A 20,027-nucleotide genomic window follows, 5' to 3' on the forward strand; every position below is an offset into this window, starting at 1 on the left:
CTCAGATATAGATAATCTGAGAGAAGAAAAAACCATCTTTATCACCATGTAACTGAATCAATTCAAGAGGCTGCTTTAGGATCTCAAGAGCTCTTTTGCCTTTCCATGCTTCATAGAGAAAGTGTAAGTAAAAAGGATTGTTTAGAGGTGTCAGTATACCTAAAAGGGCATCATTATCTCCGGAACATCATTCACAAATTGTGTCAAGGAATTGATTTAATTTTAATCCTAGACTTCTTGTGTGTGTCAGGTACCTTTGGTTTGCTTCTCCAGACCCACTCTCCACCTTCCTCTATACCCTAGGAGCCTGACCCTGTTGACTCTGTCAATGGGCTCCTATGCCCGTTAGCTCCGCTAGTTGGGTTCTACCCAACTAGTTGGTCAACCAACTAGTTGGGTGACCCAGAAGGAGATCAGAGTATATGAAAAGACTGAAGTCAGTGTATTGAGGAGCTCTTTATCTGGCTTTCCTCCTCACTTCTCTTACATCTTGTCCCTTCAGGCCTAGGAATAGCAAGAGTTCACCGCTTACAGGTTCTTGCACTATCCTTTCTTGTGGCTCCACCACATCTTGCACACATCTTTGTAATGGTCTCTTTGTAAGTCAACCCTCCTGTAATGATCTGAATTTAAGTATTCCATCTGTTTCCTATTGGGACCCAAACTGATACACTAGGTGAAGCTGATTTAAAATTATACTCGGTCAAATGCCAGTTCAGTAAAGCCACTGCAAAATTAGAGGGGCGCACTAGTCTAAAAATAAATATAAACCACATGCCTAGAAATGATTTCTGTCATCACTTCGTAAGCACATTCTACCATTTCCTGGGAACGTTCAGTGGGTACCACGAGAAATCAGTTAAGAACAGTCACTTTAGGGGGCGCCTGGGTGGCCCAGTGGGCTGGGCGTGGGCGCGGACTTCAACTCAGGTCATGACCTTAGGATGCATGAGTACAAGCCCCCGCGTTGGGCTCTATGCTGACAGCCTGAAGCCTGCTTCGGATTGTGTCTCCCTCTCTCTCTGCCCCCTCCCCCCACTTGGCATTCTGTCTCTCCCTTAAAATAAAATAAAGACATAAAAAAATGTTTTTAACAGAACAATCACTTTAGGGGTGCCTGGGTAGCTCAGTCAGTTAAGCATCCAACTCTTGATTTCAGCTCAGGTTCATGATCTTGAGGTTTGTGAGTTTCAGCCCCACGTTGGGCTCTGCACTGACAGCACAGAGCCTGACTCTCTCTTTCTATGTCTCTCTCTGTCTCTCTCTGTCTCTCTCTCTCTCTCTCAATAAATAAACTTTAAAAAATTTTTTTAAAATAAAAAAAGGAACAATCACTTTAGCAAAATCCATTAACAACCTGATCCTAGAATATCAAATTGAAACCAGACCTCTGTTGCAAAACATTAAGATTAAAAAACAAGAAAGCCATAAGGGGCATTGCAAAGGAAAGAAAAAACAAACTCTCACACCTTTTAAACCAACTGAGAAGCAGTACATAGAAGCATGTGAGTTCACTGTCTTGGTATCCTGTTTGGCTTGGGATCTAATACTATCAAGCTCTTTACATAATGGTACAATTTGAGGGTTAGTAACTGTGTTATATCTGGAAGCTGAATTGAAAAAAAATCTATCTGATAAATGTGGAACATAATAGCTTGGCCATAACTTGCTGTGAAGTATGTACCCTCTGATAACTTCTCCAGGTATGTGTATGGGGGGCTTTTCAGATACGGACTAACAATAATCCTCTCACGTGCCTACTGCCCGCAGCTTCAACTGACAAAGTGAGAAGAGAGTAGGGTAAAGATGATAGGTAGTGTTAGCTAAATAGAGCATTAGTGGTCACTACAGGTCAGGCTTAGCAACAAAGGTGTTTGTGCATTTTCTCAATGGCCTTATCCATAGGATGTGGAAACTCCCAACTAAGACAGACAAAGCTATGGAAACTCCCAGGGTCTGGGGTATTTGCATTTAGCAGTTAGGGTGCAAAGCTTAGGACAACTTTCAGAAAATCCATCTCTAGTGACTGTTGACATTGTGGCCGGGTTGATTCTTTCCTGCTCTAGCTTAAAGTAAGAATGACTGAGTCTAAGAAGCAAAAAGGTTATCCATAAGCCACAGTGGAAAGCTAAATAGGAGCTGGAAAATCACAGAAGGCAAAAGAAAGCTCTATCAGATGGAGGCCAGCAATCTTACATTGAAGAAAGAGACTCCATGAACCTGGGGATGACCAGTTCTGAGAGCCATCAGCCCGGGTATAATGAGAAGGGAACCTAAATCAGAACATGGTCAGGTGCTTAACTGCTGAGTTGTGATGGATGTATTACCTTAGAAGAGAACTCTTTCTCCACAGAGCACCCACATCTGTTTCATGTGCCCATTTCAGACAACAGAAAACATCAGATCTTCTTCACACTAATGGTGGAGATCTAACGCCAAAGATCCACAAAGACAGTCAAGACCTATGAGGTGAAATATCCAAATGGCCCTTCAACCCACCCTCAACTTCTTCCTTATAGAACTCTTACCTCTCTGAGTTAGAGGTAGCACTGGTTCTGACGGGCAGTAAAGTCTTTCCCAGATAAGGTGCTCTCTTTCACTGGGGAGAATCATGACTCTATCTCCAGGGGCCTTTTCAAGCCAAGCCCTACGTTCTGTCGTTAGCAAAAGTTTCTCCTGGTTTCTAGTATAAAGTTAATGCTGATCACTGACTTCCTGTGCTGATGCCATTTGCCCTTGTTTATACATTCTTTTCATGATTTCAGTAGGAATTTGAGGACACAAAAGCTCTAGCTCCTTCAGCTGCAGATAGCAGACTCAGGCCCTAATGAAAAAAAAATGGAGGTGGGGAAGGAGCTCCTACCAAGGATGGGCTGCCTAAAATTCTTCACTTAGGATTTGCATTGACATGTAACATAGTCAGGCTGGAGACATTCTTCCAGACCTCCTCCCTGGTAACTTGTCCAGATTACACCCACCCACCTACCTTGCTATCCCCACCCAACCCTGCCAGGCTTACCACCATTCTCCCAGGAAGTCAGAACAGTTGCTCTGATAGGACAGCCAGAAGAAAAACAGACAGTAGAATCAGTTGGAGAGCTAGGAGGAAAAGTGAAAAAGAGAGATAATCTGTAAGAAGGAGAGGTCAATGATATTCAGTGATGTATACAATCAGGTAGCATGACAAATGAGAAGATGCTAGATTTGGTAGTGAAGAAGTGACTGGTTCTGTTTGAGAGAGCTGTTTACAGGAGAGCCAAGGACAATACCAAGTACTAATGAGTTTTCAGAGCAACTGTAATTCTCATAAATTGGTGGTGGGAATGATTTACGCAAGAACAGGCAAAAACAAAATACAAAAATCAACGGTGTTTCTATGAACCATAAAATGAAGTTTAACGAGGGGCGCCTGGGTGGCGCAGTCGGTTAAGCGTCCGACTTCAGCCAGGTCACGATCTTGCGGTCTGTGAGTTCGAGCCCCGCGTCGGGCTCTGGGCTGATGGCTCGGAGCCTGGAGCCTGTTTCTGATTCTGTGTCTCCCTCTTTCTCTGCCCCTCCCCCGTTCATGCTCTGTCTCTCTCTGTCCCAAAAATAAAAATAAAAAACGTTGAAAAAAAAATTTAAAAAAAAAAAAATGAAGTTTAACGAAAGATACTTTAACATATAATTTTAAAAATAGTGTATCTTCAAATATTTTTTGTTTCCCCATCTATCCTCTCTTCTAGGACTCCAGTTATATGTATATTAGGCCATTTGATGATGTCCCACAAATCACTAATAGTATTCTCTCTCTCTCTCTCTCTCTCTCTCTGTCTTTTTCCCCTTTCTGTGTTTTATGTTGGGTAGTTTCTATTGCTATGGCTTCAAATTTACTAATCTTTTCTTCTGCAATTTCTAAGCTGCTATTAATTCCATTCAGATATTTTCCATTCCAGATGTTGTATTTTCATTTCTAGAATTCAATTTCAAACTTTTTTATAGTTGTTTAAACTGTCTACAGATTAGATTAACACACAGAAGGCCTTCCTGCTCCTGTCTCACCTTCAGAAAGATTCCATTCTCTTCTGTGGTGTCCTCAGCCATCTGTCTAAAGCTTCTATCACAGCCCAGTAATCTAGGTGAAACACACAAACCAACCAAAACACTCATCACTCATAACTCAAATGCATACTGCTTCCTAGGGCTGTTACACAGAAGGCACTTGATAGATACTTGTTGGATAGTGAATAATGAAGAACAACTCAACACCAAAAATAAAAAATAAAAAAAAGTCCAAATACAAAATGGGGAGAAGACCTGAATACCTTTCCAAAGAAGATATATAGATGGCCAACAAACACATGAAAAGATGCTTAACATGACTAATCATCAGGGAAATGCAAATCAGACCACAATGAGATATCACCTCATACCTGTCAGAATGGCTAAAATAAAAAAGACAAGAGAGAACAAGTGTTGATGAAGATGTGGAGAAAAAGGAATGCTCATGCATTGTTGGTGGGAATGCAATTGGTGCATCCACTATGGAAAACAGTATGGAGTTTTCTCAAAAAATTAAAAAGGGAAATACCATATGATCCAGTAATTCCGCTATGAGGTATTTACCCAAAGAATACAAAAAAACACTAATTCAAAGGGATACATGCACGCCTATGTTTACTGCAGTATTATTTACAATAGCCACGATATGGAAGTAGCCCAAGTGTCCATCAATAGATGAATGGGTAAAGAAGATGTGTTATACACACACACACACACACACACACACACACACACACACACACTCACAGAGGATTATTACTCAACCATAAAAAAGAATGAGATCTTGCCATTTTCAGTAACATGGATGGACCTAGAGGATATTATGTGAAGGGAAATAACTCAGAGAAAGACAAATACCATATGATTTCACTTATATGTGGAATATACAAAAACAAAACACATTAACAAACAAAACAGAAACAGACCCATTAATACAGAGTACAAACTGATGGTTGCTAGAGGGGAGAGGATGGGAGGGATGGGTAAAATGGGTGAAGGGGAGTGGAAGGTACAGTCTTCCAGTTGTGGAATGAATAAGTCACAGGGATGAAGGGTACAGATTAAGGAATATAGTCAATGATATTGTAATAGTGCTGTATGGTGACAGGTTGGAGGTACACTTACGGTGAACATAGCATAACACATACAGCTGTCAAATCACTATGTTGTACACCTGAAACTAGCCCTGTGTATCAACTAAGCTTCAATTTAAAAAAAAAAAAGGAAAAAAAATTTAAAATAATGAAGACAGAAGAAATCATGCTGTAAGGAAAGGAGCTAGATACCTTTGAACATCAGGATCATCCTGGCACTCCTGAAATCTTTCTATGTGGCTAACCCCTTCTTAAGCTCTAACGTTGGGTCTGCCAGTGTTAATGCAGTGCTGAAGTCATTTAGCCACCTCTGGAGAAAATGCTGAAAATTTGTTTAAATGAAGGAGTTATATTAAGAGGAAAGGCAGAGAGCCAAGAGACTGAAAACTCCAAATTTTTAATCAGGAGGATTAAAAATCAGGAGATTTTAATCTCCTCCTGATTTAATTAGGCTGAGCTAATGTTGAGTGGTTATATTATCTTGCTATCAGCTAAGAGAACAGACCTAGAAATTATCCTGCTTCCAAGAGAATGACTGAAGAAATCAAAGTACCAAGAAGGAGTAGTTGGAGGCCCTCCTGTTCCTCTCTTACTCAATTCCATTTCAATTCCTTGGCGTCAGCCAGAGTCATAAAATAGCTGTTATCTGGGGATGTCAAACAGATTATCTTGTAGAATTATATAGATTTGTAGAGCAAAATGGACCTTTAAGATCTTCCTGCTAACCACAACTACATTAATTGTAGATAATCCAAATCATCAAGTCACATGCAGTTGCCTGCTGGCCATGGCATAAGGACTCTGCTCCGCTGGCTGTGCACTCAGGCCCTCAGTGAACTCACAGCCTATTACACCTCCCACTTCATGGAGAGGACATCCAGTTCCTCTCTCTAACCCTGACCTTAAGAAGTTTCCTTCCACACTCCTGTCTTCCCCAAAACCTGAAGGTTATTTCCACTTAGATGACCCACTGATGTCTCAGCACCAATGTGTTCTACACAAGAACTTTCTGTATCTTCTCAGATACCATCTACTCCCAGTTCCCCTCTGTTAGGTAAAGCACTCCTTATACTTGCTTCTCTCCTCCTGTGTCCACCTACCCCCATCCCCCACTGGCACTTTCCCTCATTTGGCCTTAAGTTAAGCATGGGTTAGGTTAGATGAGGTCTGAGAGTGGGGCCCTCATGGTGGGATGTGAAGCAAGTATGTGTTAGAGCTAGGGCCTTTGTTCCCTTTCTCCAGAGGGGAAGTTCTTTGAGGGAAGTGTTGGTATTTGGAGTTGAAGCCCTAACCCCCAATATGATGGTATTTGGAACTGAGCTGAATTTAGCCAATGGGAATCAATGGCAACCAATGGCAGGAGACTTGGTATCTTTCAGTCTATTTCATCAACTACCCCAGCACTTGTTCAATGGACTCATAAACAAAGTGGCCATGATAGCAGGGGTGGAAGTTTTGCATAGGCTCTGCAACAGGAACTTCTTCTTACCAAGGTTAATCTGGCCTCTGCTGGTGGTGATTGCTGAATCTACCAAGATCAAAGACCAATGCTAAATCTATAGTATGGCATCATTCTTCAGGGACACTAGCCAGTCACCTGGGACAGATTGATTATGTTGTCCCATCATGGATGGGGCAGCAATTCCTCAGTGAATTTAACATTTGTTCTGGATATGGTGTCCCTTAATATTTTTATGTCCCACAGTAAAAGTTAAGGGAAGACTTTAGCAATATAGTTCAGTCAGGACCACAAATAGTTCACACACCTGAGAGTAAAGGTTTGAGTTATCAGATAAAGAATCAGTAGTTGAAGTACTGGCTGAGGGCATAGGGCATGTGATTTGGGCAGGGGAAGAAGGAGATTATAAATACCAACTACTAAAAAAATTAAATAAACAAACATCAATTACTGTCTTGATTACCAATTAAGAAAAAAAGGTCTTAGTAGCTAGGCATATTTTTTCCTTGGTTTATCCTGTATATATTTACATTTGTTAGTTTCTTTCTTCTCCTCCTTTTTTCCCTTCCTGTACTCTTCCATATAGGATGGAAACTAAATTTTAGTAAAATGGTACGTATGGATACTGAGTACCTGAAATAATGAACTGCACCAGCCTGTCTACTGGCAACTCAGCTGTGCTTCTGTACTTCTTTGCTTCCCCAATAGTTAAGAAGACTAGAAAATATTTCTTAGAATCCCTTTACAGCCATTTTCCATATCAGATTCCACAAATGAGAGGCACTTGTATGAAATTTGAAGAACAGAAAAGAGGCAGCTTCTTCTAGACTATTCAGACTTTAGTACAACATCTATTCATGATTTAAAAAAAAAAACCCTCTGCAAATTAGGTCTAGAGCAAACATACCTCAACAAAATAAAGGCCTTCTATGAAAAATCCATAGCTAACATTATACTCAATGGTGAAAAACAGAGAGCTTTTCTCCTAAGTCCAGGAAAAAGACAATGATGTCCACTCTAACCACTTTTATTCAATACAGTACTGGAAACCCTAGCCACAGCAATCAAACATAAAGAAATAAAAGGCATCCAAATTGGTAAGGAAGAAGTAAAACACTCCCTATTCCCAGGTGAAATGATACTATATATGGAAAACCCTAAAGACTCCACAAAAGCTACTAGAAGTGATAAATGAATTCAGTAACATTGTAGGATACAAAATCAATGTACAGAAATCTGTTGCATTCCTATACATTAATAATGAAGCAAAGAAAGTGAAACTCAGAAAACAATCCCATTTATAATTGTGCCAAAACAATAAAATATCTAGGAATAAACTTAACCAGAGGTGAAAGACCTATAATCTAAAAACTATAAAACACTGATGAAAGAAACTCAAGATGATGCAAAGAAATGGAAAGACATTCCATGCTCATGGGATGGAAGGACAAATATTGTTAAAATGTCTATACTACCCAAAGCAATCTACAAATTTAATGCAATGCCTATCAAAATACCAACAGCATTCTTCACAGAACTAGAACAAACAATCCTAAAATTTGTATGGAACTACAAAAGGCTTCAAATAGCCAAAGCAATCCTGAAAAAGAAAAACAAAACTTGGAGGTTATCACAATTCCAGACTTCAAATTATATTACAAAATGGTAGTAATTAAAACAGTATGGTACCAGCACAAAAACAGATACATAGATCAATAGAATAAAATAGAAAACCAGAAATAAATCACAATTACACAATTAATCTTTGACAAAGGAGGAATGAATATACAATGGGAAAAAGAAAGTCTCCTCAACAAATGGTGCTAGAGAAAGCTGGGCAGCTACATGCAAAAAAGAAACTGGACCACTTTCTTACATCATACACAAAAATAAAGTCCAAATGGATTAAGGACCTAAATGTGAGACCTTAAACCATAAAAACCCTTGAAAAGAGCACAGGTAGTAATTTCTCTGACATTGGCTATAGCAACATTTTTCTAGATAAGTCTCCTGAGGCAAGGGAAATAAAAGCAAAAATAAACTATTGGGACTATATCAATTTGTCATCCTTGCACAGGGGTCGTACTAATCTCTGTATTGTTCCAATGTTAGTATATGTGCTGCCAAAATGAGCACGTTCTTGGGACTACATCAAAATAAAGTTTCTGAAGAGTGAAGGAAACAACAAAACTAAAAATCACCCTAATGAGTGGGAGAAGATATTTGCAAATGACATATCCAATAAAAGATTGGTATCCAAAATATATAAAGAACTGATACAACTCAATGTCCAATAATCTGATTAAATGGGCAGAAGACATGAACAGATATTTCTCCAAAGAAGACATACATATGGCCAACAGACACATAAAACAATGCTCAACATCATTCATCAACAGGGAAATGCAAATCAAAACTACAATGAGATATCACCTAACACCTGTCAGAATGGGAAAAAAAAGAAAAAAGAAAAAAAACTCACAAGAAACAAGAAGGGTTGGTAAGGATGTAGAGAAAAAGGAACCCTGTGCATGATTTGTGGGAATACAAACTGGTGCAGCCACTGTGGAAGACATTATGGAGGTTCTTGAAAATATGAAAAATAGAACTACCCTACAACCTAGTAATCACACTACTCGGTATTTATCCCCAAAATACAAAAACACTGACTCAAAGTGATACATGCACCCCTGTTTATTGCAGCATTACTTACAATAGCCAAACTACAAAAACAGCCAAGTGTGCATCGATAGATAAATGGATAAAGAAGATGTGGTGTGTGTGTGTGTGTGTGTGTGTGTGTGTGTGTGTGTGTGATGGAATATTATTCAGCCATAAAACAGAATGAAATCTTGCCATTTGCAACAACATGGATGGAGCTAGAAAGTATAATGTGGCACAAAATAAGTCAGTCAGAGAAAGACAAATACAGTATGATTTCACTCGTGGAATTTAAGAAACAAAACAAGCAAAGAAAAAAAAGAGAGAGAGAGAGAGAGGCAAACCAAAAACTGACTCAACTATAAAGAACAAACTGATGGTTACCAGAAAGGAAGTAGGTGGGAGAGATTGATGAAATAGGTGATGGGGATTAAAGAGTAATGAAGGCAAAATGAAGGAAAAAAAAAAAAAAACCCAAAAAACAAAACAACCATTCAGACTTTCCCTAACACTTTCCTCAAAGTTCTTCTAATGTCTGCCCAGTTCCAAAGCCACTTTCATATTTGGGTTTTTATGTTATGGCAATGCCCCATTTCTAGGTAATAAACTCTGCATTAATTATCTATCACAGTGTAACTAATTACCTGAAATTTTAACAGCTTAAGATGATGAACATTGATTATCTCAGTTTCTTAATTCAGGAATTTGGAAGTGACTTAGCTGAGTAGTTTAGGTTCAGAGTTTCTCATAAAATTTCAAGTCAAGATGTCAGCCAGGGTACAGTCATCTGGAGGTTTGATACTGATGCTGGAGGAACTGCTTCCAAGATGGCTCACTCACATAGCTATCAGTTAAAGATCTCATTTTGTTGTTAGCAGGAACCCTCAGTTCCTCAACTCATGGGTTTCTCCATAGGGTTACTTGAGTGTCCTCATGACACAGTAGCTGGCTTCCTCTGGAGGTAGTGATCTGTAGGTGCCAAGGGCTGGCTGCCCCAATATAGACCACTTTGACGTGAACATATTTTGAGCTAAAAACAATCAAAAACCAGTAGATTCAGGAAAAGCTCTTTACGTCCCCCTCAACTGCCTGCTTGTACTAGGAAGAGAGCTATTAACAGATTCCTCTTTACCTAAGGAACTTATCTACATCATAGGGTAACCTTTTTTTCCCAAACATCTCCTTTCATCTTCCTGCTAATAGTCTTTCTCCCCTTTGTATCCTCAGATTCCTATCCTTCCCCTTAGCTCATATAAGCATCATGTTACCTCACTGTCTTTGGAATTTCCATGTCTATGTGGATTCCCTGTGCATACGCTATTAAATTTGATTTTCTACTGTTATCTGTCTCATGTCAATTTGATTCTTAGTCTAGCTAGAAGGACTTTGTAAATTATTCCTCCCCGACAGATCCAAGAGAGAGAGCAAACAGGAAGCCACAATGCACTTTATGACCTCTTCTCAGAAATGGCACACTATCACCTCTACTGTATTCATTTGAAGATGTCACTAAGTCTAGCCCTCACTCCAGGGAGAGAAATGAAGCCCTACTTCTGGGAGGAGTATCAAAAAAATTTGTGAACATATTTTAAAACCACAAGTTTTCTTGGAGCATTTAATCTAAAGAGATTTAAGGAGGAAAGGAGTTCTTAGCAGTTTTGATGATATGGTAAGAAAGTCATCCAGACTCAGGATGAGGCCAGTGAACCAAAAGGTAGTCATGATGCAGAAGTATTTTGACCCTGAAATTTAGGAGAAATTGGGAAAAGAGTTGAGTCAGTTTTTTGCAACTTTTACGTGTGTCTCTCCCTTTTAACTTAAAATTACATTTGAAATTTGGATATTCTGTCATTCATGTCAGATTCTCAATACTAACAATGATATTAGGGTAACACAGATACATCTATTTTCATACTATTTTGACTTCCACAACCCCAAAAGTATTCCACACTTGATATTGGAGGTTCCTCTCAACCTCACATCCATTTCCTTCATCCATCATGTCCATCCCCTTACCTCTGGGCTAAAGAACCTTTGAGCTCACTGCCCTCTGATCATACACCTATGGGAAGGAAGAGTGTGAGAGAAGAGTCCTTCCTTCACCCCCAGATTAGTCTCCAAGCCCCAACCTCAAAAACCAGACCAGGAAGCTGAAATTCTCTTCTGTCTCTCCTTTGAATTAAGACTTTGTCAATAATCACCCATTTACACCTCACCTTTCTAAAATACAGATGTGATTATGTTCCTCTTCTGCTTAAAAATGGACACAAAAATGGTCCCCCAATGCCTATAACAAAGTCTATAAATGTCCTTCAGGAAATTGGTGTATTCTTGACATTTTTGTGATAGGTACATCATTTGGAGAACAAGCCTATAGTTTTAAGAGAATCCCCCAAATAGGAAGTTACCACAAAATGCCAGGAACCACTGACCTCCAGGGAAAAGGCCTGACTCAACAAGGAGCAACAGAATCATCACAATTTGGCTCCACCCTTACCCTCCCTTCTGTATCTTATGTCACACCTCTGACTTGTCTTTCCCAATGCTACCTGTATGTTCATGCTTCCTTGCCTTTGTTTCTGCCTTTGTCTCTGCCTAGAATACCTTCCCTCCTTTCTGTCAGGAAAATTACTATACATGCCTTGGAACCCAGCTCAAATATCATATCCTGGGGGAATGAGTGATCTAAGCTGTAATGCGGTTCATATATACTTCTAACATAATTGTAATTGTTTCTTCCCCCTTTTGATTAACCCTGGACTGAAATTATAATCTCAGAGTAATAATGACTCTTATTTACATTTAAATCTCAATGCCTAGCATAGATCATACTAGGACCCACTGTTTGTTGTGTAGGTGGATGGGTGTTGGCTTGTACTACTGACTGACAGAACAGGGACACCTCCCTCTGAGCATTTCTCTGCAGACTCCCTATAAACTGAAGACCATTTCTTCCCGGCCTAATGCTTTGCTCTGTAATGAGCTTTGTACTTTTAGATTTTACTCATTTGTAAAATTGCAAAAATAATTTTGGAGATCAACATAGGCTTGCCAATGTTTAATTTTCCAAGCAAAGACTTAAAAAATTATCAGTTCTCCATCAGGTAATAAAAGCAAAGCCACTTTAACACCTCAAAAATATGAAGGACATAATCTCAGCCTAGAAGACAGTCTTTTAAATTAAATACATTCAGCCTTTCGAAAAGCTTACCACATTGACCTTATTTTCTCTTATTCCATGATGAAAACTTCATCCCTGTTTATGAGTTCTAGAATAATGTTTGGAAACCACTGATTTAAACCTTTGCTTCTGAGAGGCAGCTCCTACATTCTTCCTCAGGAATGAGATTTAGGCCTCATGACAGGACTCGTCCTGCTGGATCTACCCATGGGTTTCTTTTTGAGGAAATAGAAGAACCTAGAAACAAGAGACCAACTAAGCATACTGAGCACTTACTGTGTGCCAGCTTCTGTGCTGGTCACTTGGCATTGTGTATTAGGTGCACCACTCAGTTAAAAACTCAAGAATACAAGCAATGCAACTTTATCTCTTTTTCTAACTGAATTTATTTTTTATTTGAATATGTTCCACTAGGTGACAACTATGATCTTAATTCAGGGTCTCTCTCCCTTTCTTTCCCTGAGGGTTGCATCTTTGATCCGGGGGACTGACTTAGTGCACAAGCAGGGCTAGATTAAACCTCCCAAGGTCTTAAGCAGGGAAAAGATTATGATGAGTCATATGTAATTGAAAAAAATTTAAATACTTACAGTTAGTTATTTCCTAACAAAGTTCAGTCAGGGTTTTTTTTTTCCCCCTCTCTCCTGAAATTATCACGTCAGTGCTTTTTAGTCTTTCAAAAGAACTGTCTTACATTTTTGGGTAGATGCTTTGTTTTCCTGGGGCCTTTGATAAGTTCTTGGCCTACCAGAGGGTTCATCTGGTTTTGTTCATTGGCCCTTAGCATCCACTTGGATGTATTGGATTTTATTGTGGGTCCATGCAGATCACCATTGACTCCTCCTCACCCTGTCCACATAAGACTGCCTCCAATCTGAAGGCTCTTTATGCCACATCTGGGCCGCTCAGGGTTACTCTTCAGTATAAATTTTGATCCCTTTTAAAATGCAACACTTACTATTATCAGTCATCATACTCTGTACAAAGGAACTGAGGGAATAGAAGGGTGGACAATAGGCAGGGAACAGTATCACATTATCTGTATCACATTACTTCCATTGGCTCAAATTCTCCTATTTATTTTTTGTTCAGCTTTTTTTTCTGATGTCTGCACTAGACTATAGTTCTATGAGAACAACACATCTGTCTTATTCATTACTATAACCCCAGAACCTAGAACAGTGTCTGGCACATAGGCCCTCAATAAATATTGTTGCTCTAATGACTGAGAATAAATGAGATAAGAATAACACAAAGAGGTGGAAGGGTGTCAGAGTGAGGGGGCTGGAAGTGCTAAAAATAAACTTCAAATATTTTACAATTATGGTGAAAGTTTATGTCAGCTTTCCCTTGGAAAAGTTTTGTTCCACTGCAGCAAGAAATGCCTCTTCATTCTACCATTTCTTGTGCTGTTTTCTGGTTTTTGTTTCTGGGCTTTCTCTTGGCTGGAAAACTAAAGTATTTTGGGTCAAGAGTATCAGTATATACCTTTGGAGCTCCCCAAAGGTATATATCTTTCTCTTAGAGATAAAAGATGCTAGTTTACTGAATGAATGAAGAATGAATGAATAAATGAAACTTGAGTCCCAAATATCCAGAGAATCCCTGAGGAATGGGCTCCCTATTGGGGGTTAAGTCCAAAGTGGTGTCTTCTAGACTGAGTCTTATCCAGCCTCAGCATTCCACATCCACTTCCTGGGGCGTAGCACCTCCTAGTGGAAGTCTAGGGGTGCTGCCTCTTCCCAAGCCATCCCTCAATATGGGCCTCTTGGTGACTCCCTCCCAGACCACCATCTTTTCATCCTCAAAACCTTAATGTTACTTCCCTGGATGAGGCCCAGTAGACTCTGGCAGGGGTCTAGTCACCCCAAATACTGACAAGGTGAACAATGAAGGCCTCCATTCCAGCCAAGTGGTTCTAGGCAACAGCACCACTTCTCAAACTTGAATGTGCAGATGAATCACCTGGGGAGGATCTTATTAAAATGAAGATTCCAATCTAGTGGTTTTGGGTTGTGAACAAAGATTCTGAATTTTGAATCAGAAAATATTCAAAAATTTTTTGCAGGGATCTTTTGCAGAAAATATTTTGCAGGGATCTTGAGTAAAACATTTTTGGAATTGCTGTTGAAGCTTATTGCACCTTTAAAACTCAGTGGTGACATCTTTTTCTTTGAAGGTGAATTTGAAAAGCAGTCAAAAAACATTTCAAAATAAAATGTGATTATAAATATTGAGATGGATTTACTTACATGGCTTATAAATCAGCCCTGAAAGTTATCCCCAAACAACAGTTCCAAAAATATTTGGGGCAGCTGGTTGGAGAAAGGGGAATGTCTACTTTGAAACATTCAGATGCTTAAGTGTCACTGTGTCCATTTTTAAGGAGTTAATTTTATTACTAGTTTATTTAAGTAAAACTTAAATAGGGCTTGATGAGTGGCAGGCACTGTTGCTTTACAAGTATTATCTCATTTAATTCTCATAAGCCTGCTTTTATTCCCATTTTACAAATGAGAAAACTGAGGCACAGAGACAATATGTGGCTTACCTAAAGTCACCCAGCTAATTAATGCAAGAGTCAGGTTCAAACCCTAGGCAGCCTGCTTCCAGGTGTCACGGGATTAATTATTAAGCTATGCTAACTTTAAACAGTGTTAGGAATAGCCTAAAGAAAGAGTGTCAGCTACTATGGGGTCTATCAGAAGGCAAAGAAAGAAATTAAGTGACTTAGAGTGGAGACTGGAAGCCTACAGAAAATAAATCCATCCCCAAAACAGAAACAGCTGGAGCTGGAATGTGTGACTAGAGAGTTCTTACAGCCTCTACCCCTTTCCTGGTTCTGATGCCTAGAAAAGACCTCAAGATGGAAGAGAAAGCAAGTTCTCAGGTTCACCTTCCACCATTCTATTCTCTCATGGTCTTAGTTGTCCTGTTTTGTAGCTTTAAACTCATCAAATTTAGGGAACTGGGAGCAGGAAGACCCAGGGAAATTGCAGCATGCAGCACTGTCTTGCTTTTTACATGCTGTTCAGTGAGTCTTTGCTGATGGATTGTGAGTAAAGGGAGCACCCCACCGAAATGTCCAACTCTTCCAGAAATGATTCCTGACTTGCCTTGCCACCCTCAGGTCCCCTGAGAGGAGCTGGAGAGGCTCATTCTTCACTCACGATCTGACCATTAACAGAGGCCAAATGAGGAAAGAGAAAGTACCCCCACAGAACGTCCTAAAACACACAGCGGACAAGATGGAGAGTGGGCCGATTCGCTAGCACTTTTACAATTAGAAAGAGGAAGTAAAGTCCCAGAACTTCAATTTCGGCCCTAACCTAATATTAAGGAGCAGCGGGGTACAGTCACGGAGTACAATGTGGCTTCCCCAAGCTAAAAAGGCGCCCTAGCCGTGCCATTGTTCCCACAATGCCGTGACTCGGATTCGAACCGAGGTTGCTGCGGCCACAACGCAGAGTACTAACCACTATACGATCACGGCGCGCTACCGGAACGCCACAAGAAACCACGCTTCCAAGTATGGATCTTCTAGTCTAGAAGGCCGGCCGCCCTAGCCTTCCGAAGTCGCCCACGGTGTGCCAGGCCCTTCTGGCACTCGCGCTGACCCCTAAGTGGAGTAGGGGCGCCGAGGACTCTCCAGCCGGTCTCAGCCGGTCGTGCGTACGGATCGTAAAAGAAAGAACTCCTATGAGGCCGTTATGCTCACGTCTAGCCTGTACGGACGTGATGCCCCGGGGTCGCCCGAACGGTAGGTCCGTTTCACACCCCCATGCCCTGGCGGTCACGCTATCTGAGTGGACTCCAGCTGGGAACGGGGTTGTCTCTAGAATTCCACAAGAAGGAAATATCAGTTCCGACGCACCCGCACAACTTCCTTCGAGGTGCGAGGCGGGGTGGAGGGACGGAAACTTGGAGCGCAGCCTTCAAACTGGTGAAGCAGTGGGGTCTGACCCCCGGGCGAGTGTGGACAGAAATCAAAAAAGCAGGGAAACGAGGGCGTCGGTGTCCTCACAGCGAGAGGCTAAGTTGGAGATCAGCAGGTACAGACCGTGACGTAACAAGGGGGCGGGGCTTTCAATAGAGAAGAACTCAGGCGAGGAAACCGAAGGCCAAGTCCCCAGTAGCTCGCCGTGATCGTATAGTGGTTAGTACTCTGCGTTGTGGCCGCAGCAACCTCGGTTCGAATCCGAGTCACGGCATTGCGAGAGCAGTGGCACGGCAGGGGATTTGGTTTTTATTGCTGTCCTCCATTTTTATTTCGAGTTTGTAACAACATTCTCGAAAATGGATCCCAGTCCCCTCGTGCCAGTTGGAAAGGACGTTTACGTCATGCCAGCTCTGGCTAAATTGGACCTCGGAAGAATATAGGCTTCCTGTTACCGCGGCTACGCGCTATACCGTTCACTGGAGACAAAGCACAGAGCGCTCACAAGGCTAATAAGTGTTGTCATAGGCATATATATGAATTTCCATAGCAGCGCTGGAAGAGGACTCCCGATAATAGGAAGAGAAGGCTTCACAGAGGAGGTGATTTTTGAAGTAGCTCTTAAAGTCAGAAAAGGAATTTTCCGAGCAGCCAGGATAATCTCGTGTGCACAGGTATGATGGAGGTCTCAAAAAGGAACTATGGCAATTACTCTATAAATCCTACCTCTTCTCCACCCTCACTTCTAAAGGACCTGTTGAGTGAATGAATGCGAGTAATTAGGGAATGGGAAGCGATACTGAGGGAGGGCCAAGGATGGGCTGCAAAAGGTGGACGAATTTCCTACAGTCTGTGGATGGGGGTGAGGGGTGGAGGAGTGAAAGGATTCAGCTTGTATTTAGTAATATCCCTCTGGTGACTCTGCAGGCGGTGAGGGTGATGATTAGAGCAGACAGGTGGTCACCCTGGATTCTCTTGTTAGAACTAGTGGCACGTTCTCAGTTTAGCAAAAATCCTCTGCCTACTGTGGACTCGGCCTGGTTCTAGGCGCGGTGGGGCGGGAACACTGATGGACAAGAAGAAAAATCGCACCGGCCCCTGCTGCTGCCTAGGGCACAACCGAGGTGGCCACCGGTACCGGCGGGAGTACCGCGGAAGAAGTCAGGATCGTTGCGGCAGTAGCAGAAGCTGCAAGGAAGTTGGTGGGGAGCGGGTAGGCAGGGTGAGATGCATTCATTGAGTCCCTTACATGTGTACAGTCAGGCGTGGGGGAGTCCACATCCTCCGCGGCGGCGACGTTGGGTCACTCCTGGGGGAATCAGCAGGAACTATAACCCCTTAGGAGCGCCCCCTTCAGATCCGGGGTCGCTGCAAAGATCTCCCAGGCACAGGAGATGGGCATCCTAGGAATGGTGGTTACACAACTTGTGGACACTGAGTTCCGGACAGTCCCGTCCCTGGATGCCCAAGTGGTCCCCCTAAACGCCCACCTCATTCACACGGAACCCACCATTCCCCACTCCAACATCAACACTTTCTGTGGCTAATGGACCAAAACCCGAGAGAGCGAGAGCGACTGGCGAGAGCGCACTGCGCCTGCGCATTCCCAGAATCTGTGTTACGCTGGAACTCCGCCCTATAGGTGGATCTTTCGGTGACGTGCAGAGCGGGAAGGCCTATGACTGTTGAAGAGGACAATCAGAAGGCGATCCTTACAGGTCCCCGGTAGCTCGCCGTGATCGTATAGTGGTTAGTACTCTGCGTTGTGGCCGCAGCAACCTCGGTTCGAATCCGAGTCACGGCATTGTGGGAACAATGGCACGGCAAGGGGCTTGTCCTTTTAGTTTTTTTTTCTTTTTGTGGACGTTTTATATTGATCACAACTCGCTTTCTTGAAGTGAATCACCGGGTCTTTCCACCTTGAAAACTGAGCCGGCCCTAAAATCACCACCTCCAGTAATTCTCATTTAATGCTCTGAATACGGTTTCACATGAGTTGGAATCCCTCCCTGCCCGAAAAAATTGGAAATCGGTGTCTAAATCACTCTACAGCAGCAAAACCGCGCCCTTGTGACCTTCCAATATTTTTTCCTTTTCATGAATTTTTAAAACTTGAGTTGTATGTTTAAATAGAGAATACATGCGCACAAGTCCAATGAACAGTAAGTCTCCCTATCTTCACCTCACCCACGAATTATTGGTTTCCCTCATATTTCCATGACAGTCCTTGTATAAACAAATATTTATATATGTATATTTGCATAAAAGTATAACCCCCATCTTTGCTTCTTACATAACACAAATGACCTCTTCCCTTCCTCGCTTTCACCCCCAGAAGTCAGGCAGGACTTGAGGTAACAAATATGCAGATAGGCAAACTCCCTTTACAAAGAAGAGTACACATACCAGGAGGGAATATCCACCACGGATCCTGTCCTTTTTCTCCCCAGGTCCTGGATGCTGGCTGGGGCAATTGAAGGCTGACTGGGTTGGTGAGATATAGGGGAAAGGGATCCCTCATTGTGTTTATAAAAACCTTTGGATGGTAGCCTGGGCTCTGCTGAGAAGCAGCCCTATTTCGATTGCATGTTGGAAGGGCAGGGTAGTATCCTAGTTTTGGAGTTGGGAAGAGGGACTTGGTAGTCCATTTGGAGACCCTTCACTTCCATCTCTCTGCTATCTTATCAGGATCAAACTTAAATTACAGACCACTAAAGTTAAAAAGTTCAGGTTAATGAAAGGTAAAACTGAATCTTACTATGTGTATATTCCAAGCATACAGCATCTCCATAAATATTTGAAGAGAGGTTTCTTATGGAGTCCAAAATTGAGGCAAGTGGCCCAGTTTACTTCATTGCATCTCAGGTTGTATTCTTTCAAAACAAAATCATGTTATTTTCATATCAAATAGAAAACTTGGCCCAAATGAAACTCCATCTACATCTAGAACCTCAAAGAACAGAGTGCATATCTAAGCATACTAAGATGTTTGTTCTCTCAAGTTGTGTACAGAGATGGGCCTGAGGCAAGGCTGGAGACAAAAGGCAAGCACCAGTCTTAAAAGACAAAACCCAGAAGGGATCAGAGCTCCGGAGAGGACTGGGCATCCAAGGTCAGACAAACAGAAGGGAAGACACCCCCACTCAGTACCCACTAAGAAAAGTGAGGGCTAAGGACCAGGCCTTGAGACAGGCACAAATTTAGGAGGTTAAAGGAGGAAGAGGGTATAGCCTGAAAGAAAGGAGGAGAATGATAACAGTGTCATTTAAGGAAAGTTTGGGAGAAGAAGGTTTCAGGGATGGAGGTCGGCACATTCAGGTGCTGCAAAGGAGAAAGAGGAATAAGATAAAATCATTGGGCTTGACACTTAGAAGTCATTGTTGATTTTAAAAACCTTCCATGAGAGCAACTAGGCAATGTTTATCAAGAATCAGAAAAAGAAAAGTACACCTTTGCCCCAATAATTCCATTTCTGGGAAACTTACTAAAGGAAATAATCCTAAACTTGGAAAAGTTATGTGCATAAAGATGTTTATTACAGGGTTATTTAGAAGGGAAGAGAGTGTAAATAGCCTGACTGCTTAACAAATAAGGTAATATTGAATTAAACTAAAATATGTTCATTTGATGATATATTGAATTTTCATTTTTAAA

The 20,027-nt window shown here is 41.5% G+C and overlaps 1 long non-coding RNA gene and 4 other non-coding genes across 5 annotated transcripts in view; 2 read left to right on the forward strand and 3 right to left on the reverse strand.

Annotated features, from left to right (window-relative positions):
* The window catches only part of LOC131516625 (uncharacterized), a 41,558-nt gene extending 25,013 nt beyond the window's left edge, over window positions 1-16,545 (reverse strand). The window contains exons 1-2 of the long non-coding RNA XR_009264179.1: window positions 15,913-16,545; window positions 12,467-12,673 (exon numbers count right to left, since the gene is read on the reverse strand). This is a non-coding gene — a long non-coding RNA (uncharacterized LOC131516625). The remainder of the gene's footprint in view (window positions 1-12,466; window positions 12,674-15,912) is intronic.
* Window positions 8,627-8,730, reverse strand: LOC131518364 (U6 spliceosomal RNA). Its single transcript, XR_009265052.1, has one exon. It is a non-coding gene; the product is annotated as a U6 spliceosomal RNA (small nuclear RNA).
* On the reverse strand, window positions 15,858-15,929 carry TRNAH-GUG (transfer RNA histidin (anticodon GUG)). The gene has a single exon. It is a non-coding gene; the product is annotated as a tRNA-His (tRNA).
* A 30-nt stretch (window positions 16,546-16,575) lies between the features above and the next one.
* Window positions 16,576-16,647, forward strand: TRNAH-GUG (transfer RNA histidin (anticodon GUG)). Its single transcript has one exon. It is a non-coding gene; the product is annotated as a tRNA-His (tRNA).
* Window positions 16,648-18,105: 1,458 nt separating this feature from the next.
* Window positions 18,106-18,177, forward strand: TRNAH-GUG (transfer RNA histidin (anticodon GUG)). Its single transcript has one exon. It is a non-coding gene; the product is annotated as a tRNA-His (tRNA).
* The last annotated feature ends 1,850 nt before the right edge of the window (window positions 18,178-20,027 follow it).

The sequence above is a fragment of the Neofelis nebulosa genome, chromosome 7 (genome assembly GCF_028018385.1).
Source record: "Neofelis nebulosa isolate mNeoNeb1 chromosome 7, mNeoNeb1.pri, whole genome shotgun sequence".
In the NCBI taxonomy this organism is placed as follows: Eukaryota; Metazoa; Chordata; class Mammalia; order Carnivora; family Felidae; genus Neofelis; species Neofelis nebulosa.